At 38.5% G+C, this 11,565-nt stretch overlaps 1 long non-coding RNA gene across 1 annotated transcript in view; it reads right to left on the bottom strand.

Annotated features, from left to right (window-relative positions):
* The window catches only part of LOC111852348 (uncharacterized), a 41,625-nt gene that overhangs the window by 2,631 nt on the left and 27,429 nt on the right, over nt 1-11,565 (bottom strand). The window lies entirely within an intron of this gene.

Below are 11,565 nucleotides of genomic sequence, written 5' to 3'. Positions count from 1 at the left end.
TGTGCTTCAGCAGTGATTCACCGAGGGACAAAGCTGGTCAGTGTTTGATTTCCGCTTAAGGGTGAGGCCCAGCCAGCCCTGCAGTCCATCCCCCTGGCAACACTCGCAACACTGGCCAAGTGTGATGGCAAGGGAGGGGGCGCCCTCACCCAAAAGGCAGGGGGGAGACTGTGATGCAGGCTCAGTGTGACTGCGTAATGTGAAGAAACCTTAGATGAGGTGCTAAAGAGTATCAGGCAGGACAAAGACAGCTAAGGCCCTAATCAGGCCCCCAACAAACAACAAATACCACAAAGTACCACAACTTGATGGGTGTAATGGTATGAATGATGCAAATATGATCAATTCAGACTAGATCTTTAAAATAGTCTAAGTCCATAATACATAAATTACAACAAAAATAAATACTGCACTAAGACAAAATCGAATCGAATGCATGTTAATGCACATTAACTCACCTCCAACTGCTATTGCAGGATTATAATAATGGTAACTAAACGTAAAATATCCTTACTTAAGCTGTAGACATTAACAAGTAAACATTAACCAAACACTCATAAACCATTATTTTTTATGCATTGGAAACACCTTCAGATACAGAACAGAAAAATAAGACACGATCCAACAAAACTTAGGACTTCTGATTTAATTTTAGTCTAAAAATTATGTAGTATATGTAATGGAACACCACTATGATTAAATATTCTAAATCACATCCTCAAATAGAAAAAGAAATAAGAAATAATTTATCTCATATTTCTTATACAGTATATATATTTTGCCAACGTAAACGTGTAGCCTATCAGAGCCGAGTTCAGCACCGTGGCGAATTATGATGGGGATTTTGATCAAAATGCGGTTTTTACCACGACAAGGTATTTCACTACGTTATTTTTATTTTTTAACCACGGACACGTTTGTCCGTGGACTGACAGGTTGACGATCCCTGCGTCTGAGTATTTTTTTTAATATATAATTTGATTGAATTGTGTGTTTTGTCAGTATAAATGTATTCTTTAAATGACGGTTGTACTCCTGTGAAACCGATATAGATGTACAATATTTTAGAGAAAGCAGATTTATTATGAAGAAATGTGACTTCAGATCAAATTTCTAACCCATTTCACATCTGAGCTAATTTCCCTAAACGGCGTCTGATCGAGTTTCTATATGAAGCCGTGTGAACGGAAAGAGAAAGCGTGATACAACAAGCAAAACGAGACGCGGCGGCCGGACCAGCGACTGGGCTCCTCGGCGGAGGACGTCCGTAAGAGCCGCTGTTTTCACTGTCCTGTGAAAATCCTACAGCATCCAGCGGTCTACGAGCGCATCCTCCGTCGGTCTGGAGCTTGGGAATAGTCATGCAAATAAGGACGTTTTATCACTCACTGATAATCATTGATTTAGAGTGATCTCTAAACAAATGATTATTTTTGAGAATGAAATAATTTAATGAAAAGGGGGGTTAATTTTTGTACATCTGCATGAAAACTGGAGTGTAAAATACCGAGTATCATACCAAGATCTAAGGGAAAATACCGGAGAGATGAAAATATTGGCGGTGATTTCAGCTACACCACCTTAAATACCAAAGACGTTTCTGAAAAACACCACGTTCATACTTAAGTGGTTATTGGGTAACTATATTAATCTAAGAGAAATTACGGATGATACATCTTTGATAAAAATCAATAAAACCAAAATCAGATTTCTATGTTTTCTTCAGATGAGTACAACAATATCGACAACGCGTTTTTGTGACTTAAATGACTACTGTACTGAATCGTAGTGATTTGTCTCTGACTGACACAGAAATATGCTTCTTATCTGAGAGTTGCATTTAAAAACGCTTTGCTAAGGGTTATGTTGGGAATGCTGTCGCTTTCACTGCACCGTCAAAGACGAGATCTAATGACAATGCTGAAATAACTCCATGCATATAAAGAAAGAAATATCTGAAAAGGTAAACAAACACGCGAGAGTTAAAAACTGACACCATGACCCACAAAGACTATATCACTTATAAAAGGCCTATATATATTAATTACACTTTCACCACGCTGCTGGGCAGACCTGATGAGCAAACAATGATTAACACCCACCATGAAAATTACTTAAAGATGAAAAATGTCAGCCTCACCACTGCAAACTCCTACCCCCCAACAAACAGTCAAAAACACATACCGCAAACTGTTTTAAACACCGCCATTAGTCATCACGTAGAAGGAAATTAAAAAGTTCAGTGAGATGCGTTAAAAGGCTTCATAAACACCGAAAACAAAAGGGACATTATTTAAAAACACGGAAAACAATCTGTTACGGGCACATTTTCGTCTGACAGTTAAGACAGCATGAATTATTTATAACAAACGCACTACATCAAAGTGAGCGTTCAGTCACCAGGGGCCAGAAAGGACCATGTGTTATGTGTTACGTCACCGACCCCATCACTTTAGTGTTCGGGGAGGATAATGCCCCCACTCCGTGCCAAAGTTTTTAATTACACAACAATACTTGATCAATTTTAAACAAATAATCAATTATATGCAGCGACATGTTTAATGTTTTGTTCAGAAAGCGCGACAGAAGTGTAAATTGGCAGTATGTTTAATATGTGTGTCTGTAAGTAATACGAGAATGATTTTAGGACGTAAAATAGTCAAATTCACGGAATTTGTATGTTATATATATATATATATATATATACTTCGTTGAACATTGAATGAATGGGGGATTAGGATTTTTTGAAGTATAAATATATATATAACATACAAATTCCGTGAATTTGATTAAATTATTTCCCTCCTTTCCACAAATGTTGCGGGATGGTATTTAATATAATTTAGTCTTGTCGTTGAATTCTTAGTAGGCATATATATTAAATACCATTCCGCAACATTTGTGAAAAGGAGGGAAATAATTTAATCCGATTTTTGAATGTTTAATATACATAAATGCAGCTGAAAGCATAGCGGTCTTTAAAAAGCGCAGATTAAAAAAATAAACTTTAATTTGGCATTATAACAAAGAAAGGAAAAGCTTGAGATTGGATTGCCGTGATTAATACTTTGAGGGATGACCTGTAGATAAACTATATTTAGAATCGGAACTTAATCAAAGGTTCATGTTTTTGGCCGTGGCGTCAGGGGTATTAAGACGGGCACGCAGGGGCGCGCGCCTCCAGCAAAATCAGCAGAAACGCACAAAATTCATCACAACAAACCACGGACCGTCTACCTCTACTTAAGGTGTGAAATAAAATGAGTTAGAATTTCAGAATTATTCCATGGTAAAATTAAAAAGACTTAATTATTAATGCTTTGCCTCAAAAATTACTCACAGCAACTTGACTTCCCACACTGAAAAGAGTACTTACGAAATAGGCCTATGGGAATAATTTTTAAAATAATATTTTATAGCATTCATTTTATAATTCTATCGTGCTAAGTAAGTTGCAAAAAAATCCTAATCCCCCATTCATTCAGTGTTCAACTAAGTGTTCAGTCTGGTATAAAATCTGGAGATACAAGTGTGTGTGTGTGTGTGTGTGTGTGTGTATATATATATATATATATATATATATATATATATATATATACACACACACACACACACACACACACACACAAACACATAAAATGTAGCCCTACTGTTTTATCAAAGAGAATTTATATTATATTAGGATATATTTATATATATATATATATATATATATATATATATATATATACACACACACAAACACATAAAATGTAGCCCTACTGTTTTATCAAAGAGAATTTATATTATATTAGGATATATTTATATATATATATATATATATATATACACACACACACACAAACACATAAAATGTAGCCCTACTGTTTTATCAAAGAGAATTTATATTATATTAGGATATATTTATATATATATATATATATATACACACACACACACACACACACACACAAAACACCCCATGCCCTAATATACATGTTACCCTTCAGATTGTGGTATTCGGTCAAATTCAGTACAATCATTTAACACCTTGTCAGCGAGTTTAAGATGTATGGTCTGCTCCTGACACTGCCGCAACGGTACAAAGGACACGGCAATTTGCACTCTATCCAAGGTGCAGGAAAGGCCAGTATTTATCAGCCGTCCAATTAAATGGATTGAGTCCACTTTAAGAAATTGATATGTTAAGGTTAGAAAAAAACAGCAACAGACATTGGTTCCGTTACGTTATTCTGGTGGTTTGTGGGGGATGATTAGTAAATGTCTGCTGTTTGTTGAAGCCGTAACCAGACAAAGAAAAAACGCGTATGACCTCTGGGACTGGGGCTTAATCACTGTCTGCATCCATCACACTGTGGGCGGAAAGCGTCTGATCTGCCACACGAAGCCGCGCTGGCTGCATCCACAGGTGTGGCACTGCGGAGTCTCCGCTTAAGAAATCACTGTTGGTGAGAGAGGATCTCCTGTCATGCAGGCCAAGGGCTCTGGCATGGACAGCATCACAGATACACTGTGGTTTTAACAGGGTTGCCTCAAATTTGTGATTGCAACTGCACCCCCAGCTCTGACCCTAAAAGTCAGACCTGTAATAGATTGTAAAAACAAGAGGCCAGCTATGACTGTTACTACTGGGGTTAAAGGTCAAACTGTAGTTATGCACCCATAAGTACCTGCCACTGTTTTATATCTGAATATGGATGAGTTATATTAGTTTTAAATTCACATTATAACTGACATTAAATTAAATGTGTCCATTCAATCATCTACCCATCTGTTTAGATCCTGGTCATGATTGCGGGAAAATAAATTTACATTTGATTTCATATTATTGCTGACAGACAGATTTCAATAAAAGGTTTGGTGATGTCCATCTTCCACAACTTCTGCTGTCATACGCAGAAACAGAAAGTTAAGCAAAACCACATCAAACCCCAATTTTAATGGCCGAAACAACGCCGGCGATACCACTGAAGATGCTGCTCAGTCCAAGCGGATCTTGGTTGGGTCTAATAATTTTACTGCCTTGATATCGCGTATGCAGAGACACACGGTGCTAAAGTGAGCATGGCATGAAAAGAGAGCCGGCAGAGCAGCGATGAATTAGCTGCAGTCAAGACAGACTAAACTTTTAGCAAAATATGCAAATAACCCATCTAAAGTGACTTGACACCAGCTCACTGAGAGTCAGCATTATTTTAAACATATAGAGCACGTTAAGTTTGGCACATTTTAGGCTCTGGCTAAGAAGACAAAGAAAAGTTTCCATTTTCCCGAAATTTAGGTCACTTAATACAGCCATTGTACACCTATCATCTGCCTTAATATACGCGTCTGAGAGCAAGACGGAGGAAAGCAAAACATATCTTGACGAGCTGGCAAAATATGGTTAAAAATAGAACCTTGGTAAACAAAACAGCTTCAAACAGGAAGTGAGCAACTAATATTGAGCGTGCTGGTTTATTTAAAAAAAAAAAATATATATATATATACTAGCACAAAAAGGTCCTCCAGTTCCATTCTGATGGGAAACCTTGAGACTCACTGTGACACATGAGCTACACGAATGTGTGTGATGCACTGAGTTAAAATGCAACCAGCAGCTATTATACAGAGTACTGGTCATTCCCAGGAGCTTCCATTCATGACATCATAATTCCAACTGTGACCTAAGAGCTTGAGATTCACTCATGCCCTGAATGACATCATATAGAGTGTTACAAATGCCCACCTTAATTGCAAAGTAATAGGTATGTAAAGGGGAAAAAAATAATCCCATTTGAGTTGCAAACATTTATCAGTTGGGACTGGGCATCACGAGTAGAATCACCTGGAACTGAATGAAGAATCAATCTCTTGTTGCAGTTGAATAATTTTATATATGCATGTAGCCTCATATAATTATAAGTACACAGCTACTATTACAAAGTTCATGTCCAACTAGCAAATTAGCAAATACCGTGGATATGTCTGCTTTTACTTCCCAGAACAATCTTCTCTCAGTTAAATCGCATGTTTGCACAGTGAGCTAAACTCACTCACACATCATGTGCTTCCAAAAAATAATTAAGAAAAATACCTGAGAGCAATTCTGCAACATACTAACATGCGTGTGCTTCTATAAAAATAAAACAGAGAAACACCGAATTAGGACCTGTAAAGAAGGAGAGAGAAAGAGACAGAGAGAGAGAGAAAAAGTAACTTGTTTTTTTTTACATAAGCATTTAAAGATTTTCCTACTGAAACTTGAGTGGGTTGTGAAAGAACATTTTCATAAGGTAAATTTCCCCTCCACAGCTATATTATTATCACCCCATGCCATCAAGGTTTCAGAATGACTTTTTGTATATATTTATTTGAAAAACAGCCATTAAACAAGTATAGCAAAAATCTGATCATTTAATTAACTGCATCATTTTATAACTGACATCCCTACATGGTGAAAATATTCAGCCTTGGGTGGCACCGCTGCACTGTAAAATACTGACAATTACATCACAAACTGAGTTTTGGTTCTTGACCCATTTCCTGTGGTCATCGGTAATATTTACCAAGAAACAAAGGGTGACACATTACCAATGTAACTTTGGGAAGGCTGACATTACAGAAATGTAGAAATGTATTGGCTTTGCCATTTAGTAAATTGAACAAAACAAGCTTCACCAATGTAGAGAACTGAATTATGGGAAATTATGACAGATCTCAAATAAGCATAAAATATGCATATATCCTTTATCTACATTTTTTTGCTACAATGTCATAATTAGTCAGATGTCACGGTGTTGGAGATAATCCTCTGATAAGCACACGGCAGTCAAAGGGAAGCTGCTTTGGTTAGTACTCCCCGTTTCTGAGAAGCCCAGCGTCGAGCTGGGGTGCATTAATGCAAGTTTATAGCTGAAAATTTAAATATAAGTAAAACTCATTGACACTGAACTCGGGGGAAAATAAAAGCTATTGTCTGAGCAGCAATGTTGGATGTAAACAAAACCAAAACAACCGCAACAAAAAAACTGTTAAAATACCTCAGATTTAAATGTCATTTTAAAAAGAGGACATTCCCCCCTGTGTTGTTTAAAATAAGCCTCTCGATGCAAAACTAATTAAACTGATAAAATGTGATGCTTGGCATTTGGCAATCTAGATTACACTCAGACATATACTCCTACGTGTAACTAAACCCAAATATCAATATTGAAACTCACACGCAAAGAAAAAGAAAACTAAAGAAGGATACCACATCGCCCCGCGAGGTCCAAGCTCATCCTCCGCAGGCACATTTGATGTAAACAAAAATCAGCCATATAGCAGCGATCTCCTCTTTGAAAAACGGTGTCATTTTTTTGCACAGGAAAACACATTTTTGTTTGTGCATTTAACAGTAAAAGTCAGAAATTTTAATACTGCAAAAAATGCATGAACAGATCTAATTAATTTGCCAAGAAACACCTACAGATTTGCCTACAATTTTAAATATATAGTTGCAGTGAAATATAGAGTGTTTTACATATTTTAACTGCCTTGAACAAAATGATTTAATTGGGACTTTCTTAATTTCCAAAAAAGCTGTGTTGTTGTTATTTATTATCTCTCTAATTATAAATGCTATCATAAATTTCATGTACAAATTAGTGTCGCCCATCTGACAATATAAAGGTTCTGCTCTGCCTTTGCAGTCGGCTCTCTGTGTGGCCCACTCACTCAGTACTCAGTCTGCATAAAACACAAATGACAAATTATGAAACTGATCCACACACATCAGTTTTTTTATTAAAAAAAAATCTTCAGAGACAATCAACTACAGCTAAACTCCTCAGAAGGTAAGATACATGACTAACCTCAAAAGCATGCATTTTCAGAGGGAAACATTTGACACAGCCATTTTTAAATATTCTTGTCAATTCTAAACATATGGGAACCAGTTCCATTTTGCTTTAAGCTTGTGTAACTTCACAAAGTACATACACTATATACTATAATTATACACTTTAATATAATATATAGCTTAGTGCATATAAGATTAACAAAGTCCTTGTGAAGGACATGCGGTGTGTTCACTGTGGCAGTTTGTAGCAGTCTCACTAGTTTTAAAAAAACTTTTAAAATCAAAATAAAAATATAATAATATATCTCTGTTTAATAAGAGTAAAACTGGCCAAAATTATATTTAACTTCTTAGACAGTCTGCCTTGAATAAAGATAAGAAATTGCCCGCACTTTATAAACTTGAAAGATTATACATTTCTACTTTCAAATGCAACCTGACTACATTTCACAGTTTTTAGTTTTAGTAGAAGAAATGTTGCATCTGCTGCTCTGACAAGCAGATGGACTGATTTAAATGCCTCCACATTTTTGAATAAACATACCAAACAGGCCAAAGTATGACATTGTTTACTTAAAACAAATATGGATTTTCAACACAGGATATGGTAATAAAGTACAGGAAAAACAAAAATGTACACGAGAAAGAAATACCTGAAAATGCAGAATGTAATTTTTAAATTTTAATTTAAAAAAAAAAAACAAACAAATCAATTGACAGGATGCTCAAGTTTTCTTGTATAAACACTGAGGTTATAAATTAACTCGATATACCTGAAAACAAAACTGAGAGAAGGCATGTGGGTTTCAGAGAGACAGCAGAATCATGAGGCAATATGCAAGAGCAGCTCTCCAGTTTGCCAGTCTGACATTTACACACCCTATGTACTCCATTTGTGCCACCTGTACGCTCAGCCGCGGCCCACGCCGATCCTGACGTGCCCCTTTTACTTCAGCACATGTGATGTTTACTGTCTATAATCTTGGCTCTGTCTCTCCCTCTCTTGTTATCTGAGTTGTTTTCAACCTGTGACCTACCTTACAAACTCACAATCAACACTTTACAGAGGCGTCTCCTCACAGCAAGACAGGGACAAAACGAGCTTAATGTCAGTTTTATTCACCAAGGTCAAATTTTATAGCGCACTTCCTGTCAGAAAGCAGGCATGATTCTAGTCATCAGTTTCCAGTTTAATATTACAGAAGGTGCTTATTTTAAACAGTAATAGAATGACATAATCACCTATAAGAGACAGACAGAATCATTCATTTTTTTAAATGTCATATAGTTCTGTCAAGACTCTGCCTTCTTTGTCAGTTTGTATAAATCTGTAGTTACATTTCTGTATGCAAAGCTGAAGGTGACTGAGAGTAAGTTTCCATTTCACAGTGAAAAATTGAGCGAGAAGCTGACACATCTCACCAGAGTGAGTGGTGCTGGATGGCCGACCTCTTCATCCCAAACCATGCAAAGGTCAGAGGTCACTGACTGAAAACTCCTGCTGTACTCTCCAAACAGAAGCATCGGGATTGCGTGAGTTTAGATGGAAGCACGTCGCTGTTTTGCTTGTGGCTGCATGTGACATATGAAGACACGTGTCGGCAGACCGGGCCTGATGTGAATGCTGAGCATGAATGAATTCCCGTGATGTTGCTATATGACTGCGAGATGTAAAATCGAGACGATTAGCCAAGCTTCACGTGGTTTCACTGTACACCAGCGTTTCACAACACACCGCGTCCCTGAGCCGCAGCCTGAAGAATCCGTCCCTTGGCAGTGGCCGATCGACAGGAAACTGAGATGTTCAAGAAGAAAACACCAAATGATGAAGTCAATGGCAGTTTCACTCTACCTCAATGCTACGTCACAAATGTATTGGGGGGGTGTTGGGCTGTGGTTCTGCCACACTTGGACGCTGGCAAATCTCTCTGGTCTATCGGCATACGGCATGAAGCAGTGCGTTGGACCTTCTTAGAAACACGATCAGTCTCAGTTATGATGTCACGATCAGTCTCAGTTATGATGTCACGATCAGTCTCAGTTAGGATGTCACGATCAGTCTCAGTTAGGATTTCACGATCAGTCTCAGTTAGGATGTGCCCCAGTGCTGCGCTGGTCACCTCACATGCCGCCGGATGGAGCTGCTTACACAATCTCAGCCTAAAATGACCATATTGGCATCACCCACCCCCAGCTGGCTCCGTCGTCACTGTACGCAAGTCACACAATAGGGCAGAACTAGTCATCATGAGAACTGGGGGAACTTGCTGTCTTAGGTTAATAGTTAATGAAGTGCAGAGTTTTATACACTTTCCAAAAAAAATCATTGTATATCAAGAAGTATCTGTAACGGCAGTGAACTATGTTACTACTACAGAGAAATATTTTATATATATATAGTGTTTGTGTGCATGTATTAGGTGTATTAGGCACATTAGGGGCTTATATATATATATATATATATATGGAGCTGCACGTATATATGGAGCTGCATGTATTGTGTGCATGTATTAGGTGTATTAGGCACATTAGGGGCTTATATATATATATATATATATATATATATATATATACATTTTTTTTATCTGAAATACAATGACAATGACCATTTCGCTCCTGGGTTGAGAAAGCAGAAGCAGTTATCCCACTGTCAACGTCATCAGCAAAGGTTTTCCCGTACTTTCCGAAAGCTGCCGTGAGCCCGCCGGCTGCCCCGGGTCCCTCCGCGCCGCGCGCCTGTCCTGACAGAGCTCCGCTTGGCGCGCGGCGCTCACGCATGGCCACAGACTCATAACGCAAAACTAAAACCAAAGCCGAGGCAGTGACAGTGACATCTCGCACGTCTGTATATCACTCACAATTTCACAACTAAACGGCGTGTTTTGAAAACCGTATCATCATTTTTATGTTATCTTGGGTCATCAGAATTGTTTATTTCACATTTTCCATTTCAAAACGTGACTAGTTTCGAATTAGGCGTCGACTTTATGACAATACAACCCTTTCCCATTATGAAATTAAAAGCTTAATTTATATACGTAATTTCAGTGAGACAAAAGGAAACGTTTCTGATACATATTATATTGTGCAGTCCTTTAATAGCAAAACTGTCACTATAGTTTCCGGATTAATTCTTTCTTAACAAAGCCCAAAATATCTTTGCAACATGTACCACCAAGCTAGACACCACGCGCCGTCCAATGGAAAACAGTAAAAATAAAGAGTGATCTTGCCGGCACTTATATAAACATGCTCTTCCAGCAAAACGACAGAAAAGCAACCGGACAGTGACCTGAAAAGGTCTACCCCACAGACCGAGAAAAGACCGCTCGTCTGTATTAACGGCGCCCTGCCCCGTCGGAAACGTCGGAACCCGGCAAAACGGTCCGCGCGTTTACCGGCTCCGCTCGCCGCTTCGGCTGTGCCTCCATCCAGCCGCCGGCTGCAGGTCCCCGATGTCTAAAGTGCATCCGCGATGCCGCCGCTCTTTTAACCCCGCCGACGAGCTCGATATTTTCCAGTGACTAAGAATGAAATAAGTGAAAAGGATAAGCATCTTTCTGGCGATAACCACAAGTCGTGGAGTTGTGGTGGAAGGCTGAATCACACACAGACGGCAGAAGCCGGGACAACCGACATCTACGGTTTTTCCTCCGGGCGGATAGTGCCCGGGGGGTGCGGGGGCTTCGGGCGCCTGAACTCACCGTGGGGCGCAGGATGCTGCGGAGGGGAGCTGGTCCGCA

Source organism: Paramormyrops kingsleyae, chromosome 3, assembly GCF_048594095.1.
Source record: "Paramormyrops kingsleyae isolate MSU_618 chromosome 3, PKINGS_0.4, whole genome shotgun sequence".
Taxonomy (NCBI): Eukaryota; Metazoa; Chordata; class Actinopteri; order Osteoglossiformes; family Mormyridae; genus Paramormyrops; species Paramormyrops kingsleyae.
The sequence above is the reverse complement of the archived record's forward strand: the minus strand, read 5'-3'. Positions and strand labels throughout refer to the sequence as shown.